The following is a 21,716-nucleotide window of genomic DNA, read 5'->3' as shown; positions in this document are numbered from 1 at the left end:
ATTATTAGATATTTCCCTCAAGAAAAAAGAAATTAAGCCTACCATCTACTATTATTCAAGAAAAACAGGGACCCCCTTAACCCAGATTCCTATGACCCTATTTTTTTCTTAAATAAGGACATGACATTTCTGTAAATATTATGTTGAATAGACTGGTTGCATCTCTTACCAAATTGATAAACTCTACATAGGTGGGTTTTGTTGATGGGAGATCTTTTGTAACTAATATTTGGAAAGTACTATCTGTGTTATAGCATCACAGGTTGAGGAATGCCTCCTCCCCATCGCTGGTCCTATCATCATTAGATGTCAAGAAGCCCTTTCATAATGTTAACTGTTTATTGCAGCAAAAGGTTATGGTTAAATTTAGATTTTATGGTACCTTTATGAACTTCATTCAGAGTATGTATTAATTACCAAAAACTTATATATATATATATATATATATATGTAGGAAGGCCAGTATGGTGGCCTGAATTTATGGGAGGAGCCCGGGGGGTATTTAACCAGCCCGTTCGCCTGTGGTGGTTGTCGGTTTCCGGTGCGCAATACCACGTCACTAGGCCGACAGCTCGTGTTGATCACCATTTGATTACCATTCAGACAAACGTCTCCCTTCTTGGAAGTCTCGTAGTTTTCGTGTTCCGTCCGGTTTTGTACAAATCTCGCCGGCTCGACTGCCGCAGGTAGGGGTCTCGATTGACCTTCATTTCTATTCATTTCTACTTTATTTGAGTGTCGTAAACCCTAAAAAAATGTCACATCGTTCGGGTTGATACCGGGTTGTTATCACTCATGTCGCACTTGCCCGCACACGCCCTTCATTTCACGGGCGTCGTTCGGTAGGTTGTCTGTGATACTTTGTTAGCTACCGGTTGCATAATCTTGTTCGTCATGTTCCGCAGTCATATCGTTGTCAGTCGTATCTTGCGGCACAACGACCCATGCCTCTGCCACAAACTGGCTCACGTAGGCCATTTCTTCATTTCACCTGTCACTTACTACGCTCCGATTCGAATCCAGTTGCATCACCTAAATGCGCCGATTCGTCCCGGGGTGCCCCTAGGTATTCGGCCTCATTTCGGTACATGCTCCAGAGTCCGCTCGTTCCAACCGTCCGGGTCTCTGTCATGGGTTCATTTCACGTCACCTACTACGTTCGAATCGATACCAGTCGTTTGCAAAAAAAAAAAAAAAAAACGCACAGGTTCGATTAAACGTGTCCCAAATAGCTTGGCCTCATTTCGGTACATGCTCCAGAGCCCGTGCGTTACCATTTCAACCCGGGCCCTGTCATGGGATTCATTTCACGTCACCACTACGTTCGAACCAATACCAGTCGTTTAAAAAAAAAAAAAAAAAAACGCACAGGTTTGGTCGACGTGTCCCAGTTGTCGTTGGCCTCATTTCAGTACATGCGCTAGAGCCCGTTCGTTGACGGTTGCGAGTCGCGCCCTCTCCGAGTCGCAGCTCTACCATGGGAAAACATTTCATCCTCATCTAGTTCGCCCGGGTCGAATCCGGTCGCATTTCGTTGCATCGATTCGCCCGGACGGTCCCACATTTTGTAGCTTTTTCGGCCTCATTTCAGTGCATGCTCCAGAAATCCGGGTTGGTTCCAGCCTCAGTTTGGGGCCGGCCATTCCAGGCCTCTGTCATGACAGTAGTCCTTCATTCATTTCACTGTCACATTCCGCGCTCCGGTTCGAATCCAGTCGCACGATCGGATGCACCGATTCGTTCCGGTTCGCCCCCAGGTTGTTGCCCTCATTTCAGTACGTGCTCCAGAGTCCGTTCTGCTGTCAGTTGTACTAACGACACGACCAGTTTGTGCCTCTGTCACGGCAAATCGTGCTTCATTTCATGGTCACTTATAGCGCTCCGATCCGAATCCAGTAGCATCTATGATGCATCGATACGGTTCGGCGTGCCCCAGAGGGAACAGCCACATTTCATTTATTTTTTCCACAGGTTGTCTGGCGCTGGGCCAAAAAAAAAAAAAAAAAAAACGGAATCTCAAAAGGATAACAGAAACAATGAGGGAATAACGGCGTGATGGTTTAGGAATCATGGCGCAGAAATATCTACTCACCGGTGCACTTCAGTTGTGTTAGCCAACTACTTACGTCACATGCCAGTTTTCCTTGTTAGGCTCCTTCAAACAAATGTCATCTGTTGTTTCTCTCTCCAGGTCAGTCAAAGCTTAGTAGGTCCACCCTGCACCAGCTTGGACATCGTCTCCCAGGTAAAAAAAAAAAAAAAAAAAGAAAAAAAAAAGAAGGGCTAGGAGTGGAAAAGGCGTCAGCAAGACGGACCGGTACACATATGTATGTAGGCGAAGGAACGTCAGTATATATGTGTATTCGCGTTCGCTTCCGCCTTAGTACCCAAGCAACAGGTGGGCTCACTTGGAAAATAGAGAAACAGTCTTGACTTTGTCATCCTCTATAGGTTCCGGTCGTCCATCTATCTTCCCCAAAAGAGATAGGACATCACTCCCGGGGCTCGATCCATCAGGAACCATGTCCCAGACCAGCAGTGAAGACCTTACTGCCCCCCTGTCACCTCGCCCGCCTTCAGTGGGCGACAGCATTCAGTCTTTCAGGGGCTGGACTATCCCTAGGCTGTCAGCGGAGCTCAGACGCAGGGGCATTCCCTTCCCAGCCACAGCTAGGAAGGCAGAGCTGTTCAGGCTCCTCTCTGCCCCCCCAGCTACCGCCGGGCCTAGTACCCCGCCTCAGGCTACGCTGCAGTCCATCTCTTCGGCCATAGGTCAACTACATACCATGGTGTCGTCTCTGGCCAGCTCGGTCACGGATGTTCAAACCAGGGTGACCCTCTTAGAAACACCTCCAGCTACAGCCACCACTGTTCCGGATGCAGTCCCGTCTCTTCTACCAACAGGTACCGAAGGCACATGTCCCGTGGTCTGTCCAGCACATCTTGTGCCGGCCAGCATTAGGAAGGACATCTTGGACGGCAAGGATGTTAACCTTGCCTCCTTGCTCATTTCGGTGCATGACCTGGCAGAGAACAAGGCTTACACCTGGGGGGATGTATCCGTAGTTCTCAAAGCTAAGGACCCCAGGCTAAACCGGAAGCTATCCATCCCCGAGTTTACCCTAGCCTTCGGCATGCTCAGAGATGTCGTTTGCTCAGCCTCTCCTGCCAGGAGGGTTGAATTAGATTTGTATCTCCACACGGTGGTGGACCTGGGGTACAAATATGGTGGCTTTGCATTCTACGACTACCATCGTTCCTTCTCAGCGAAAGCAGCCGCCAAACTGGCACAGTTCCAGTCTCTCACAGACTGGAGCCTGATGGACACGGAACTATTCTGCCGGCATTTTGCCGGCCTTCGTTCACCCCTGTGTGCCGTCTGCCAGTCCTCCACCCATACCGCTCCCTGGTGCGCCAACATACCGGCTACTCGCCCGGTAGAATTTCCCTCCACCTCTGCCGCAGCCCCAGGCCCATCAGGCTCGGCACCAAAAAACCAGGTGGACAAGTTTGGACGCACGGTCCAAACCATTGGGGGCGCGGCCATCTGCAATAACTTCAACTACGGTTCTTGTAATTACAGCCAGTGCCGTCTACTGCATATCTGCGTTATATGCCACAGGGCGCACCCCAGGAATTTGTGCGAGGTCAAAGCGCACAAAGGTTCATGACTGAGCCGTATAGACATACTTTGCCTGGGCTTCTACCTCAACACGCACCCCACTCCTTCACTAACCACCTTCCTCATAGGCGGCTTCACCGCAGGTTTTCACACCGGCCTCATCTCCCTACCTCACCAAACCCACGAGTGCAGAAACCTCCGCTCAGCAGCCTCTGACGAACAGGCCATCGACCTGCTGCTGCAGAACGAGGTGGATCGAGGCTTCGTTATAGGCCCCTTCACTCAGCCCCCCTTCAATATGTGGAGAGTTAGCCCTATTGGGCTTGTCAAGGGCAAGTTTTCCAATAAAAGTCGTTTAGTGTATGACCTGTCTGCGCCTCATTTTTCTCACATCCCTAGCTTAAACTCATTGATCCCTTCTGAAGAATTCTCCTTAAAATATTCCTCAGTGGACATGGCAATCCAGGCCATCCTTAAAGTAGGCACAGGCGCATGGCTGGCGAAAGCGGACATATCCGACGCCTTTAAACTGTTACCTATCCACCCGTCCCTCTGGTGCTGGCACGGGATTAAGTGGAAGGATCAATACTACTTCGCCACGAAGTTGACGTTCGGCTCCAAAAGCAGCCCGTGGCTGTTCGACATATTTGCCCAATCTCTCGAGTGGATTCTCTTACACAAGGTCGGCTGTCAGCAAGTTATCCACTACTTAGATGATTTTTTATTGATAGAACGGCCAGGCGCACTTCCCAGAGATCTTGACAAGTTAAGGACCGTTTTCGGGAACCTCAATGTTCCCATCGCTGAGCATAAGGTGGACGGACCCGCACATTCAATCACCTTCCTGGGTGTTATTTTAGACGCCGGCTCCATGAAAGCCAGCCTGCCCCTTGACAAACTAACCCGCATCAGGGCGGCACTTCACGAGTTCACTCGGACCAGGGGATGTACTAGGAGACAGCTGCAGTCACTGTTGGGCATGCTCAATTATGCCATGCGCATTATCCCACAAGGCCGTTCCTTTATCTCACGACTGTTGGTCTACCTGTCCCAGGCTCAAGACCCGGATCATATCCTTTGCCTAGACACCGCAGCTTTAGCAGACCTGGCAATGTGGGACGAGTTCCTGTCCAACTGGAATGGCATCTCCCTTTTCATCCCGTGCATTTCACCTCTCTCACCACAGGTAGTCACAGACGCCGCGGCCTCTACAGGGTTCGCAGCAATTTTTGGCCACCATTGGTTCGCCGGACCCTGGCCTTCTCAGATACTTAGCATCCCGGGCTTTAGTCAATCCTCTTCACTCTTCGAGCTCTACCCCATGGTTGCAGCCGCCCAGCTCTGGGGCCCTACCTGGTCCGGACAAACGGTAGGCTTCACCACCGACAATCAGGCCACAGCCGAAATTGTCAATAAAGGCAGGTCTAAATCCCCCTCCGTGATGTCCTTCCTACGCAGGCTGGTGCAGCTGTCACTACAGCACCAATTTAACGTCATCTGCATGTTTATCCCAGGGAAATATAACCGGGCAGCTGACGCCCTCTCCCGCTTTAATTTCCGGTCCTTCTTTCTACAGGTTCCCAGTGCAGATGCCGCATCAGCGCCTATCCCGCATTGGTCGCAGTTGACCCTGGACTAGAGCCGCATTTACTAGGAGCCACGCAGCTCATCAACCGTTCGTTATCGGACAATACTCTCAAAGCCTACCAGGTAGCCTGGAGAACCTTCAACGCATTTCTGGTCACCTCCTCAGTAGGCACCCCCACAGATACTAGACACATTCTAGCCTTCATCTCGTACTGCCACAACCAACTGGCCTTGTCTTTTAACACCATTCGCTTATACTTAGCTGGTGTTCAGCACTTCCTTTCAATCCAGGATCCTACCAAACCCTCTGTTTTCTCGTCCCACGCTGTCCGAGCCATATTACGCGGCATCCAAAAGCAACAGCCGCCAGTAAAAGTCAAGCGGCTCCCCATCACCAGTGCCATCTTCAGGGACATGTCCACCATACTCAACAGCTACCCCTTTGGTGTTCTCCCCAGTCTGGTCATACAGGCAGCCATTTACCTAGCCTTTTATGGCTTCCTTCGGCCCGGTGAGTTTACTCACAACAGCCTACACGGCCCAGTCCTCCGCAGATGTCATCTGCTCCGTCACCAGGACCATTTCATCCTCCACCTCCCGGTAACCAAGACCCAGCAGACAGGCACCGGCGTAGACATCCACCTCTACAAAACCAACAATGCCTGGTGCCCGGTCACGATGCTTACACAGTTTCTCGCTCGGCTGCCCGAGCTCCCGGACTCTAGCCCACTTTTGCCCTTCCCGGTGAAACCACTAACTAACCAACAATTTGTTAAGCATATCAGGATTCTCCTCCGCAACCTGCTCCTCAATCCTAGTGAGTATTCCGGCCACTCCTTTCGCATTGGAGCAGCTTCATCCGCATCCCGGCATGGGGTCCCGGACCACGTCATCAAAAGGTTGGGCAGGTGGAAGTCGGCCTGCTTCACTCGGTACATCCCTAACCCACAGGTGGAGATGTCTCGAGCATTCACTCAACTGGCTCAATAAAATTAACCAGGAAACAATAAAACTCTCTTATCCCTACCTGACTGTTTTGCCCCCTTATTTTGGTATACCGTCCATTAGACCAGGGCACACTTTCAGGTCCATTTCATAAAAGGTGTCTCATGATAAGCTTGTTTTGTTCAGATACGTATCGGCCATAGGGCTCCAGCCATAAGTAGGAAGGCCAGTATGGTGGCCTGAATTTATGGGAGGAGCCCGGGGGGTATTTAACCAGCCCGTTCGCCTGTGGTGGTTGTCGGTTTCCGGTGCGCAATACCCTCCCTCCCATCCCCTTTTTAGGGCATTTATCAAAAAACATTTCTCTTCAATCATATTCATTCTGATTACTGGGTATGCCCCCTTATTTTGGTATACCGTCCATTAGACCAGGGCACACTTTCAGGTCCATTTCATAAAAGGTGTCTCATGATAAGCTTGTTTTGTTCAGATACGTATCGGCCATAGGGCTCCAGCCATAAATATATATATACAGCCAAAACACTGACAGTCCCTTTCCCACTGCAGGAGGATGCTAATTAGAGCTGCTTTCTATACCCTCTGTTATCTAACATTGCCATAGAACCATTGGCCAATTCATTCCTTTCCCCCACTCTTTTTGAAGGTGTCAGGCTGGGCCTACAAGAAATAAAATCCACACTTTGTGTGGCCAGCATCTTTCTATTTTCATCTTGCCCTAAAACATATATACCCTAAATAACTAAATACATTTTACACTTTGGAAGCTTTTCGTGTCTGTCAATAATTGATAAGAGCAAACAAAATGTTCTTAACACAATCCTATGTGTGCAAATCTTGCAATAGCTACACCACTGGAGAGACCTACCTATGTTAATGATGGACAAATGTAATTTAATTTAAATGATGGGTATTGCCCACCACTTACGCTATATTCCATACAAACTATGCTCACGCTATTCTTTTACGAAGACATAAAAACTGGAATCAGCTTCTCTTCCTTCATATGGAGAGGGAAAAAACTAGAAGAGCCCTGATTATCTGTAGACATCCAGATAAAACCTGAATGCTAACCTACCTAATATTAGATTCTACAATTTAGCCAGCATCTTTAGATACATCAGGGGATGGTAAAGTGATGCCTCTTTTTAGACAAAGGGTGGGCTCTTGACAACAGATATGATCTCCTTAGTCACTGCAAGGGATTTCACATGCTAAATTTGCTCTTCTTCTCAATCAAATAAACCAAAATATTCTCTTAACAGATACCATTGTCACATTGGGAAGTTAGGAATAGAGATGGCCTTGCGGTTCACCCGGCAGACGATTCGCGGGGAACTTTGCTCGTTCGCGAATCGTCAAACCGGCAGACTTCTGGCGCTGTTCGCGGTGGACATATTTGTTTACATTGTGAAGAACTTTGAACCATGACACATCCATCATGGGGGACAAGACAGCCAATTGAAACATTTCAGCACATGGACTTACCCCCTACCTTATAAATAGACCTGATCTGGCGGCCATTTTACATTCTGTCTTTTGTCAGTTTAGGGAAAGGACGCTGTGTGGAGCAGGTCAGTCTAATCACTAGCTATTACTATTAGGTCCACAAAAGTCCTTTTAAGGACTGGTATAGGTGTACAGTATATAGGGTTGTAATACACGTATAATATACTTTCTTTCAAATATAGAAAGCATATTATAGTGCACTGCATGCGGTGCTGACCAATTCTGCAGCTGTCGTTTCTCAGTGTAGGGACAGTTTGGTTTTTGGAGCAGGGACAGTCTGCAATTCACTAGCTATTAGGTCCACAAAGGTCCTTTTAAGGACTGGTATAGGTGTACAGTATATAGGGTTGTAATACACGTATAATATACTTTCTTTCAAATATAGAAAGCATATTATAGTGCACTGCATGCAGTGCTGCTGACCGATTCTGCAGCTGTCATTTCTCAGTGTAGGGACAGTTTGGTGTTTGGAGCAGGGACAGTCTGCAATTCACTAGCTACTAGCTAGCTACTATTAGGTCCACAAAGGTCCTTTTAAGGACTGGTATAGGTGTACTTTTTGGTGTGCAGTATATAGGGGTGTAATACACGTATAAAATACTTTCAAATATAGAAAGCATAGTATAGTGCATTTCCACTGTGCAGTATTGTGACTGCTGAGCGGTTCTGCAGCGATACTACAAAGAGTGAAAAACGCAATTAGAAAAAAGTATTATAACTGGTGTGATAGACCAGTGGCCCCCCAAAACGACAGATTGAAGCGGGGTGTTATATACCTTCTTCCACATATACTGCACTTCTCTAGAGACTTTTGTCATAGGGTCATTTAAAAAATGACAGGCAGAGGAAGAGGCAGGCCCTTCCGCGGGGTGGTAGGGGTAGGGCAGGGGCAACAGGCTTGAGCCAAAGTGGCAAATTGCAGAAGTGCTCTCTATCTCGGTGCTGGTTTCAGTGCTCTCTATCTCAATGCTGGTGTCAGTGCTCTCTATCACGGTGCTGGTGTCAGTGCTCTCTATCTCGGTGCTGGTGTCAGTGCTCTCAATCTCGGTGCTGGTGTCAGTGCTCTCTATCTCGGTGCTGGTGTCAGTGCTCTCTATCACAGTGCTGGCATCAGTGCTCTCTATCTCGGTGCTGGTGTCAGTGCTCTCTATCACGGTGCTGGTGTCAGTGCTCTCTATCTCGGTGCTGCTTTCACTGCTCTCTATCACGGTGCTGGTGTCAGTGCCCTCTATCTCGGTGCTGGTGTCAGTGCTCTGTATCACGGTGCCAGTGTCAGGGCTCTCTATCTCAGTGCTCTCTATCATGGTGCTGGTGTCAGTGCTCTCTATCTCGGTGCTGGTGTCAGTGCTCAGTCTCTATCGTGGTGCTGGTTTCAGACAGTGAGGGAGATAGCAGCGGAGAAGCCAATCAGCAGGCAGTGCCAGCACCATGGCTGAGGATCAGCACTGGACTGGCACCTCCGTATGACCACAGTGGAACCCTGCATAGGTGGGGGTAAGGGTCAGGGCTGAGGGAGGGGTCAGGGGCTCAAGCACAGGTTGGCACGCTGGGACACTGGCACAGGACTGCACTGCCCTGACTGTTGCACTGATCATCTCCTGCACCCCCTTCATAGCCTGGCCTGACCTTGTCTCTCCTCCATGGCCTTCATGCGCTCCTGAATTGTCAAAATTTCACAGATAAAAAAGAATGCTTGCCGTTGTCGATCCCAGATTCGCTTAATACTTTTGTTATGTCAGTGTCCATGTTGTGGGACTATGTGTGCACAGCTAGTAAGTATTTTGTGGCTGAAAATATGACCTTGAGGTTTTTAAGGTTCACCTGCCATTAAAGTCAATGGGGTCCGCCACGAACCTTGTGGTTCGCAAACTTTTGGCCACATTCGCAGTTCGCATTTGCCAAATGTCCCGCCGGAAGTTCGTCCATTACTAGTTAGGAATGTTCAACACTCCCCTGGGATCGTACCCCTTCTAAAGCCACTGACCTTTTCACCAGTTTTTCAAAAGGCCCAGATTCTTCTGCTCTTAGAGTATAGTTAATGTGAGGTATACGCAACATCCAGAACCTATTGGATTAATAAGGCAACCTCTACTCTTTTCATTAATCATATGACCAACCCCACAACTGCTGAAATATGAACATGTCAAAGAGAAAATGACTTTCATGGTTGCCTCAACAACTTAACCAGTTGCCGACCGCCGCACGCCGATGTACGTCGGCAGAATGGCACGGGCAGGCATAAGGACATACATGTACGTCCCTTGCCTCCCGCGGGTCGGGGGCCCGATCGGGCCCCCGCCCGGTGCCTGCGGCGGTCGGTTTTCGTCCGGGAGCGATCCGGGACGAGGGGGCGGCCATTCATTCATGGCCACCCCCTCGCGATCGCTCCCGACGAATAGAAATCCCCGGTGACATCACTTCCTCTCCTGTAATGTAAACACAGGAGAGGAAGTGATGTATTCTCTCCTCCGTGTCGGTATTTTTCGTTCAGACACGGAGGAGAGCGGATCGGTGAGTTGCACCAACACTCTACACACACAGTAGAACATGCCAGGCACACTCACACCCCCCCTTTACCCCCCGATCACCCCCCCAATTACCCCTGCCCCCCAGTCACAGTGACACCAATGTCATTTTTTATTTTTTTTTGCATTGGTGTCATTCGTGACTGTAATAACTGTTAGGGCAGTTAGAGTTAGCCCCCTTTAGTTCTAATGTACCCCCCTAACCCCCCCAATAAAGGTTTAACCCCGTGATCACCCCCCGTCGCCAGTGTCACTAAGGCTGGGTTCACATTGCAGCGGTTTATGAGAACGAATGTGATTCGCACCGCACTGCAGTGCAAATCACATCCGATCTCTGTGCGATTCGAGTTCAGCCATTCGCCGCACCCGCCGCACCCGCCGCACCCGCCGCAAATTCGCACGGGACCCTTTTTTTGGCCCGCAGCAGAATCGGATCGCATGGGTGTTCACACCATGCGATCCGAGTTTGCAGATCGCACTGCGATATGCGAACTGATCTGGGGGTGTCAGTAACATTTCACTGACACTCCCAGCAGTTCCCATAGGGCAGTGTGAACTGCCGCCGGGAGGCATGCGATGCGGGAACCCGCCGCGGATTCGCGGCGTTTCCGCATCGCTCCAGTGTGAACCCAGCCTAATAAGCGATCATTTTTCTGATCGCCGTATTAGTGTCACAGGTGACGCTAGTTAGGCAGGTAGGTATTTAGGTTCGCCACAGCTTTTTATAGCGCCAGGGACCCCCATATACTACCGCATAAAGCCCCCTGATTGCCCCCTAGTTAACCCTTTCACCAGTGATCACCATATAACTGTTACAGGTGACGCTGGTTGGTTAGTTATTTTTTTATAGTTTCAGGGCACCCGCCATTTATTACCTAATAAAGGTTTAACCCCCTGATCACCCGGCGGGTGTCATTTGTGACTAATAACTGTTAGGGCAGTTAGGGTTAGCCCCCTTTAGTTCTAAGGTACCCCCCTAACCCCCCCAATAAAGGTTTAACCCCGTGATCACCCCCCGTCGCCAGTGTCACTAAGGCTGGGTTCACATTGCAGCGGTTTATGAGAACGGATGTGATTCGCACCGCACTGCAGTGCAAATCACATCCGATCTCTGTGCGATTCGAGTTCAGCCATTCGCCGCACCCGCCGCAAATTCGCACGGGACCCTTTTTTTGGCCCGCAGCAGAATCGGATCACATGGGTGTTCACACCATGCGATCCGAGTTTGCAGATCGCACTGCGATATGCGAACTGATCTGGGGGTGTCAGTAACATTTCACTGACACTCCCAGCAGTTCGCATAGGGCAGTGTGAACTGCCGCCGGGAGGCATGCGATGCGGGAACCCGCCGCGCATTCGTGGCGTTCCCGCATCGCTCCAGTGTGAACCCAGCCTAATAAGCGATCGTTTTTCTGATCGCTGTATTAGTGTCACAGGTGACGCTAGTTAGGCAGGTAGGTATTTAGGTTCGCTGCAGCTTTTTATAGCGCCAGGGACCCCCATATACTACCGCATAAAGCCCCCTAATTGCCCCCTAGTTAACCCTTTCACCAGTGATCACCATATAACTGTTACAGGTGACGCTGGTTGGTTAGTTATTTTTTTATAGTTTCAGGGCACCCGCCATTTATTACTTAGTCTCACTAGTGTACCCCTAAATTTAGGGGTGTCTACTTTCCAAAATGGGGTCATTTGGGGGGGGTTTGTGCCATCTTGGCATTTTATGGCCTTCAAAACTGTAACGCCCTTAGAAAGCCTGAAGGCGGTGCTTGGTTTTCGGGGCCCCGTACGCGGCTAGGCTCCCAAAAAGTCCCACATATGTGGTATCCCCGTACTCAGGAGAAGCAGCAGAATTTATTTTGGGGTGTCATTTCACATATGCCCATGGCATGCGTGAGCAATATATCATTTAGTGACAACTTTGTGAAAAAAAAAAAAGTTTGTAATTTTCCCGCAACTTGTGGCAAAATATAAAATATTCCATGGACTCAACATGCCTCTCAGCAAATAGCTTGGGGTGTCTACTTTCTAAAATGGGGTCATTTGTGGGGGTTTTGTGCCATCTTGGCATTTTATGGCCTTCAAAACTGTAATAGGTAGTGAGAAGTGAACTCAAAAATTTACGCCCTTAGAAAGCCTGAAGGCGGTGCTTGGTTTTCGGGGCCCCGTACGCGGCTAGGCTCCCAAAAAGTCCCACATATGTGGTATCCCCGTACTCAGGAGAAGCAGCAGAATTTATTTTGGGGTGTCATTTCACATATGCCCATGGCATGCATGAGCAATATATCATTTAGTGACAACTTTGTTAAAAAAAAAAAAAAAAAAGTTTGTAATTTTCCCGCAACTTGTGGCAAAATATAAAATATTCCATGAACTCAACATGCCTCTCAGCAAATAGCTTGGGGTGTCTACTTTCTAAAATGGGGTCATTTGTGGGGGTTTTGTGCCATCTTGGCATTTTATGGCCTTCAAAACTGTAATAGGTAGTGAGAAGTGAACTCAAAAATTTACGCCCTTAGAAAGCCTGAAGGCGGTGCTTGGTTTTCGGGGCCCCGTACGCGGCTAGGCTCCCAAAAAGTCCCACATATGTGGTATTCCCGTACTCAGGAGAAGCAGCAGAATTTATTTTGGGGTGTCATTTCACATACGCCCATAGCATGTGTGAGCAATATATCATTTAGTGACAACTTTGTGTAAAAAAAAAAAAAATTTTTTTTTTTGTCATTATTCAATCGCTTGAGGCAAAAAAATAAAATATTCAATGGGCTCAACATGCCTCTTATCAATTTCCTTAGGGGGTCTACTTTCCAAAATGGGGTCATTTGGGGGGGTTTTGTACTGCCCTGCCATTTTAGCACCTCAAGAAATGAGATAGGCAGTCGTAAACTAAAAGCTGCGTAAATTCCAGAAAACGTACCTTAGTTTGTAGATGTAACAACTTTTGCGCAAACCAATAAATATACAATTATTGACTTTTTTTTTACCAAAGACATGTGGCTGAATACATTTTGGCCTAAATGTATGACTAAAATTGAGTTTATTGGATTTTTCTAATAACAAAAAGTAGAAAATATCATTTTTTTTCAAAATTTGCGGTCTTTTTACGTTTATATCGCAAAAAATAAAAATCGCAGAGGCAATCAAATACCATCAAAAGAAAGCTCTATTTGTGGGAAGAAAAGGACGCAAATTTTGTTTGGGTACAACATTGCATGACCGCGCAATTACCAGTTAAAGCAGCGCAGTGCCAAAGTGTAAAAAGACCTCTGGTCATTTACCAGCAAAATGGTCCGGTCTGAAAGTGGTTAAAGGGGCAAAAACTGGTAATCCTGTGCCTTCATTATTCACCCTCAAAAAATGGTGTTCCTTAATTCAATAACCCCCATCTAAAGTTCTCAAGAGCATTAGTGCCGAATGGATGGACATAATGGGAGATCGTGTAAAAACCTGGTATCACACCATAAAAACTACAGATATCACTGGGAAAACGTCATGGTCTTTGATGGGCTACCCTCAACAGCCCTGAATCACTCTTTCATACTTAGTTCCTTAATGCCATTTAAATACCGTACTTAGAGTGCTATACCAGTCTCTTTTTGCCTGATAAGGGCAAAAATATTACTTCTTGCTTCTGTATGAGTTACATCATATTACAATGTATTTTGTATGCTGGTGATTGCTGTCCTGTTCAGTTTTTTCTCTTTATTTGGACACAAGTTTGGACACGTTTCAATATTCCTTCCCACCTTAATCTATCACCTGTTCCTTAGTTAGTAAATCTGTTCACTTAACAAAGTGAATATTTATTTTTTGAATTAAATGTTTCCTTATCTAAGTATATAAGGTGAAGCAGCATTTTCTTTAATCCTCTTATAATTGTAAAGAATTAAACCTGTCTATTTTTAATTCCCTTGCATGTGATTTAGTAGTAAAAGTTAACACAGCTTCCCCTCATTTACAAAGTTTAGTTAACATTCACGTTGCTAACTGAACAGGGTCTAATCCTTTAGTAATTCAACCCCATTATGTCTGCAATTAAGAGCAATGGTAGTGTCATGCACCGGAACCCCTAGCTGGCTCAGTACCTACTTTCTTTCAAGTAAACTGTGTCCCTTTGACACAAATATTTTCTATTTAATTAATTTTACAATAAAAAGTTAAGCAGCTTCTAAAAAGGAAAAAGTATTTATAAAATGGAAAATGTTAATTTAATTAGAAGTACAATGAGAACAGGAGTAAGGCAGACTCAGCAGTAAACATACTGTAGCGAAGTGACATTTCAAACAGTATGTGGGTTCATGTAATTCAGTCCCCTGTGTCTGAGTATATTTCTTTTGCTAGCAATCCAAACAACTAGTGCCCCCACATGATATTAAACAAGACTGTGTAACTGGAGCTAAAATGAGGTACTTCTGTAGCTCAAAGCTTAATATACTCCAGGGGACGATATGGTAGTTACTGTGGAGATGCCTAGCTGTACTCTTTACAATAATTTCTATGATGAAAAATATAAAACTGATAATGAACAATGCAGCAATAATTGGAGATTCTTTAAACAGACCCTTACTTTGCCCTTTCACAGCATGACCTCATAAATGCATGCATAACAACTAACACTTTTCGTGGTTGGTGACTCTCAAATCAATGTATCAAATGGCATTGCCCAATAAAATATATATATATATTTGTAAGGAATGTAGGCTATTATTATATTTATATGTGTTATTATGACAGATGGGCACAAGTATATATTTACAAGTTTATTTTCTCAAAAACATGTTTTACCAGTGTCCTTTATTGGTAGGATAATGTCATGTGTTATGCAGTGTAATCAGGAGATAAGCTTAAAGTGGTATTAAACCCAAAACCCAAAATTTAATCTATAGCAATTTGCCAATCCTTAGATGTGGTGACTGCATTAGTTTGCTTTTTCAGGCTTTTCTCCCTCTGTTTTTACCTGGTGGTCTGGCCAGTAACATGGCCATACCTGCAACCTACCATATACAAAGATACTAGACAGACTTCAGGCTACTCCGCCAAAATACAAGACACCCTGAAGCAATTTCCCTCAGTTCTACACACCCCAGACCCAGATATAAATGCTCACCTTCTTGAAAAGTTCCATACTATAGTTCAAGATAAAATATCTGTGGCATCTTGTAAGCGCTTATCAGAACTACTAAGGGAGATTAAGAGGATAAGGCAGAGAGCACATGCTCTGTAAAACAGAGTGATTGATGCTACAACCATCCTGGAGGACAGACCTGGAAGAACTTGAGTAGGGTTACCAGACACCCCCAGTTTCCATTTTTAATGAGGCTGTTTCTGGTTTAAAACATCTCCCCAAATGTATCCCCAGTTAAAAAGAATTCCTCAGAGCTTCACTCTATGGTGGTGGTGATAGGTTATGTACAAGCAGTGCCAATAACAGCCTCCTGTTTGTAAATATTGGGTCCTTCAGTGGTTTCAGGTCTTTTCTAAAGTCGGGGGGGGGGGGAGATTTAGAGCCCGCGAATAAAATAAACCCCCATCTCACTCCCCCTCTACCCTATTTGCTATCTTAATAAATTATGGTCCATCATATATCTTTAATTATTTTAATAATAAGTTAAAGTTTATATGTCTGTTAGGCTGTCATAGTAATCGGTAGTATTGTGCAGGTACAAAGACTTAGACATATGTCTCCAGTGTATACCATGAAGAGGCAAAGGTTCTGTTTAATCATTCCCCTTTAGATCACTACAACTATTAGAAGCAATCTCACCCCACCCACCATTCGCCACAGTAAATTATGCACAACACAAAACTTTTTCTTGTATTCCTGTAAGCTAACAGACTCCATAATATTGCCTTGGTGTCACTGGGTCTTTCACAATGGTTATCATCGCATTATGCTGCACTTTGAATCATTCCATGGGACTGATGCATAGTGGCCCAGTTCTAAACCCACCCCACAGAGCAAGAACTCCCAATAGAACAGTTGAACAATGGACAATGAAGCTTCTGCAACTTACTAATGAGGCATATTCTTTATTTGAAATTATGCAACTGACTAAGCTACTTTCCATCTAGGCTTATTCTCTGTATGTGATTGCAAACTTTGTATTGTGGCAACTGTGATCCCAGAAGCACCAACCTCCTGGTGAACGGGTACACCACCTGGCCAAAGAATGACTTCTAGTAATTTGTTGATGTATTGCAATACATAAGGTAAAATTAATTTAACCTCTCTAAAAGAAAAATGTTTTAAAAATTAAAACTCAATTTAAACATTTGTAAATATTTTTTCTACCTTTTGCACATTTGTCAATCTATAATAAAAAAAACAGAGCAGAGATTTTATTAAAACATGGACAAAATCAAAGTGGTATATGTCCTTTGAAAATACATAAAAACACATTCAGGTGTGCAAAATAGTCATAGAGTTATTAATATGTTAACTGATGCATGCTATTGCTGCTAAATTTAGCTTGAGCATCTTGGGCTACGAAAACCTAATGGAACTTGTGTTATATAATGGATTTGGTGATTTCATGGGATATGACGTTTTAACTTTATTGTATTTCAATGTATAAATAAAAGTGTATATGTTCTTAATGGGCATTTGTTTTGTTGGCATATAAAAAAAAACATATTCTGATCTTCCAACAGAGAGACTGGAAACTTTTTTCCTGTACATATATTGTTAATAAAAGCGTGAATGTTTGATCATTAGAAGCACTCCTTAAAACGCATAGAGATTTTTCAATCTGCTAAAAAATATTTACCAACCATATAATTTTATTAGAGCCTGTGGCTACAGGCTTTGATAGGCAAATGCAGTGTGCAGTCTTTGTAGCAAACATTTTTTTTTTATTGCTGTAAATAGTATAAGTACCCAGTAAGTTATACTATGTTTTATTATGTGTGGTTCAAGTAATAAACATGGATCTTGGTACCTTTTTGATAAACAATGTTTTATTGCACTTATTCAACCTTGATTAATGGAATCACCATTCCAGCAGGCAACACTATTATCTTTAGTATCATGACACCTCAGCAACAGACACTGCTTCTCCTCCCTTGACGTGTTTCCCCCTTCCAGGGGTTTGACCTTATAATGATCTAGTGAAGGAGAAAAGTATGGTGATGAGGTGTCAGGCACCTTCTCTACGGTGTTTCAACCCTCCAGGGGCTTAATGATATAATGATACAACACTTCAGAGGAGGAGGAGCAGAGACTGGTGGTGAGGTGTCCTGCTTCTAGCAATAAAGTTGTTTGCAAGAAAAAAAGAGCCCTGCTGGAAGCTCAGCTTTTTCTTTCCAACTGACCTACAGTTGACCTGCTTTAGCAGTTTTTGCATCTCCATTTACATATATGTGGAGTGAGAAGCAAACAAAAGCCTGTAGAGCAGTGATTCTCAACCAGGGTTCAGTGGAACCCTAGGGTTCCTCCAGAGGTTGCTAGGGGTTCCTTCAGCATTGGGCAATTTCTGCCTCTCAGATAAGTTCCCACTGACACCATTGATCTTTTAAGCTATCTGAAAGGAGGTAATTCTTCCCAATGACCACAAGTGTAAGGACCATTCCTCTCACTGACCATCACACTAATGTATCATGAGTTGTAGAGTTCTAATTTTTAGCAGGGATTCCCCGAGACGGGAGAACTATTTCAAGGGTTCCTCTGTGTTGAAAAGGTTGAGAAAGGCTGCTGTAGACAATGGCGCTTACTGCCCTTTGGTCATCAAAGAAAGATTTACTTGTCTGTGGTTACCCTTACTCACTAGGACCTAACCAGGTTAGAATATTATTTCAGAATTACTTTTCTTTTCTCCATAATTGTAAGAATGAATGTTCTTCTCGCAGTAGGGTAATCGGCTTTTTCACCTAGCACATATGGTGCAAGCATCAATCTCTTTTTATGGACTCCCTGTTGTGTGCTGAAGCTTATATAAATAACACCTGCAAGAGATCTCTTCCAGATACATGCAGCTTGAAGACAACCATATAGCCTTGTATTTTTCAGCTCTGTCATTACATGTAGTAGCATTGCAGCCTTAGAGTATTGTTATCATACGCTAATCGTTAAGTCTTTGTGGCTTGTTTTCTGTGTATTTGATATGTTAAGAATGTATAACAGAGCTAGTGTGGATTAACTGTTTAGCTTTCTTATAATTTGGATCATATGCCCAGTGAAGGTTTTTTTTTTCTCTAGAGCAAAATTAAACACTCGATCAAAGTAACTGTAAAGTCAATCTATCACTAGAGCTGTTTTCAGCAAATGCTAACTAATTATTCCTATGTTTTAAAAACCAATCCCAGGCAACAACTGAAACAAATCATACTATCCCCAAAACAATGCAACGTGCCAAAGTATAACATTTTGCTTAGTTCAAACTAATCAGAGTTATCTGGCAACTATATTTCACAAAGCTTAATAAGTGGGGTTGGGAATGCCAGGTTCCTGAATTCAGTGCTGTGTCACCAATTACATTAAAAAGATAACAATGTTCAAATACTAATGTAACTGCTTGGATCTGTAACACCACTACAACTGCAATATGCCTTTACTTAACTGTAAACTGCTTGATCTACATAAATCCCAATCCAGATTGATGCAACATGTTCTCACAGCAGCAAAATAGATCATCGGTAAAGCCTGGAAGAGTCTGACTCTCTGTATTGCCAAGACAAGATCAAGAATCACCCAAGCGATGCTACATGAAAACATTGAGGCCAAAACCTTAACCTAAACTTTCCCTATCCTGTTACAGACTGTCCCTAGCTGACTTTTTTTATTCCTTTTGGCTTTAGGAGACCTCTTGGCAGCTTCTGGTTTATGCACCCATGCCATACACACAGTTTCTATGATGACATCAATGCCCCATCATGCCTGATACCCTGTTTCCCCTAAAATAAGACCTAGCGTGATTGTCGGTGTTGGCTGCAATATAAGCCCTACCACCCAAATAAGCCCTACTCTGTTTCCTCAAAAATAAGCCCTACCCTGAAAAGAAGACCTACAAGGACTTTAACTAGGGCTTATTTGAGGGGTAGGGCTTTTATTGCAGCCATCACCGACAATCACGCTAGGTCTTATTTTAGGGGAAACAGGGTACGTGCGAATTCCAAGCTGAAAGCTTTGGCACATTGGTCACATTAGAATCCTTGCTCTCAATAGAACAAGGATTCTATTGAGAGCGCACCTCCTAGGAACTCTAGGAATTAAACTCTAGGGAGGATCACCAGAAAACTAAAAACTGAAATAAAATAAAAAAGACAGAAAGGATGACACCACTGGAACTAGTTGAGGGTGAGCCAATGCCCTTCACCATTCCTTTAATGTTAAGGGTTAGTGGTATGGTTAGTTTACAGAGAAGGTTAGTGTGTGGGGGACTTAACAAAGGGCATCAGGTTATGTATAAGGAAGCATTGCTTTTAAAGGGGCTGTAATATCAGTGATTTCTAGGGGGGTTATTTACTAAAGGCAAGTCCACTTTGCACTGCATGTGCACTTGAAGTTGCACTTGCAGTGTACTTGAAAGTAAAGTCGCTGTAGATCCGAGGGGGACATGCAAGGAAAATAAAAAACAGCATTTTAGCTTGCACGTGACTGGATGATAAAATCAGCAGAGCTTCCCCTCATTTCAGATCTACCCCTTAGATTTAGAGTGACTGCACTTCACTTGCAGTGCAAAGTGGATTTTCCTTTCATAAATAACTCCCTAGGAATCTCATGTAACATATCTCAAGGTTATCACTGTTCCTAGTCTCCAACCATCTTCTGCTGCATGTCTGCAGTCTTTGACAGCTTACTGTACCCTTACATTCATTGAATATTATGTATGGTCGTTTGATTATGTCAGGGCAACAGCTAAAGTGATTGTAAACCCTCACCTGATAAAACAACCCATTCAGTTTAAAATGAGAAAGAAAGGCAATACGTTTGTGTACAGATTTAGTTATTGATTCTCTCTGTTCTCCACTGCATAAGAGCTAGGGGAGGAAAAACAACAGCACACTGAGCTTTCCAGTGAAAGGCTGTGTATGTTTGTGTGTGTGTGTGGGGGGTTCAGGACAAGTCTGATCATTAGAGGAGAGCAGACTGTGTTTCCAGCATAGCTAGAAAACGCACAGAGGTTTGTTCTCCTGTTTTGTGTGGTAAATTTTTAATAGGAAAAAAAGGGGAATAGCAGGAACACCAGGGATTTACACCAGGGATTTACACCAGGGATTTATGCAACTCCCTCCTTACAGGATTACCTTCACATAGGCTACACGCCCTTCAGTCCATCATGAATGTTGCTGCCAGGTTCATCCACCTTACCAACAGCTCAGTGTCTTCTACCCCTCTCTGTCAATCCCTCCACTGGCTTCCACTCATCCAACAAATTCAATTCAAAATTCAACAACTTGCAAAGCCATCCACAACTCGGCCCCAAGCTACATCCCCAGCCTAGTCTCAAAATATCAACCCTTCTTGTACCCTTCGGTCCTCCCAAGACCTCCTGCTCTCTAGTAGTGATGGCCGAACGGTTCGCCCGGCGGTCGTTTCGCGGCGAATTTCCGACTTTCGCCGTCCGCGGGTTCGAACGCCTTTTTCCGTCGTTCGCCCCGGCGGACTTACGTGTTTAATGTATACAAGAACTTTAACCTTTCGTGACACGTTTATCATGTGTTACAGGACAACCAATTGAGACATGACAGCTCATGGACACTTGGACATTCCCCCTAACCTATAAATACACCCGATCCGGTGGCCATTTTACATTCTTTCTTCTGTCACTGTAGGGAAAGGATCCTGTGTGGAGTAGGGACAGAGAAAACGCTAGCTATTTGGTACACAAAAGTTCTTTTCAGGACTGGTATAGGTGTTAGGTCAGCAGCCTGAGTTTCTTTTGTCAGTTTAGATAAAGGGACAGAGCGCTGTATGCTGCTATTTTAGGGACAGCTCAGCCAGATTAGTCTTTCTTCATCATCATCATCATCATCATCATTAGCTGTTACTATCAGGTCCACAAAAGAGCTGTTCCAGCTAATCGTTCCAGCCTACTCTTTTTTGCCAATTTGTATAGGGACAGGCAGGAAGCAGTGTTGTCAGGCAGTGAGGATAATTTTAAAGACTTGCTGTTACTATTAGTTCCACAAAGGTTCTTTTCAGGACTGGTATCAGTGGTACGGTAATAGGCTTGTACACGTATAATATTCTTTCTTCCAAATATAGAAAGAATATTATACTTGACTGCTGCCCTTCTGCTGCAGTCTGCTAATCATTCACAACTCACTTGTTCCACAAAGCTCTTTATCAGGACTGGTAACTTGGTCTGTCTAGGGTGCTACGGTACATAGGCTTGGGTGCGGTACAGTCTGCTGTTCTGTAAGGACCGCTATCGGTCCACAATAGATAGGGTTGCCGTGCACTACTGCTGACCGCTGCCCTATACTGCAGCAGTCCTTCAGCGGTATAGGGACTGACGCACAGTCTGCTAAACACTAATACACAACCTGCTTGGTCCACAAAAGTTCTTATA

This window comes from Lithobates pipiens, unplaced genomic scaffold (genome assembly GCF_037356315.1).
Source record: "Lithobates pipiens isolate NorthernLeopardFrog02 unplaced genomic scaffold, aLitPip1_a1.2 Scaffold_18, whole genome shotgun sequence".
Classification (NCBI taxonomy): Eukaryota; Metazoa; Chordata; class Amphibia; order Anura; family Ranidae; genus Lithobates; species Lithobates pipiens.
The sequence above is the reverse complement of the archived record's forward strand: the minus strand, read 5'-3'. Positions refer to the sequence as shown.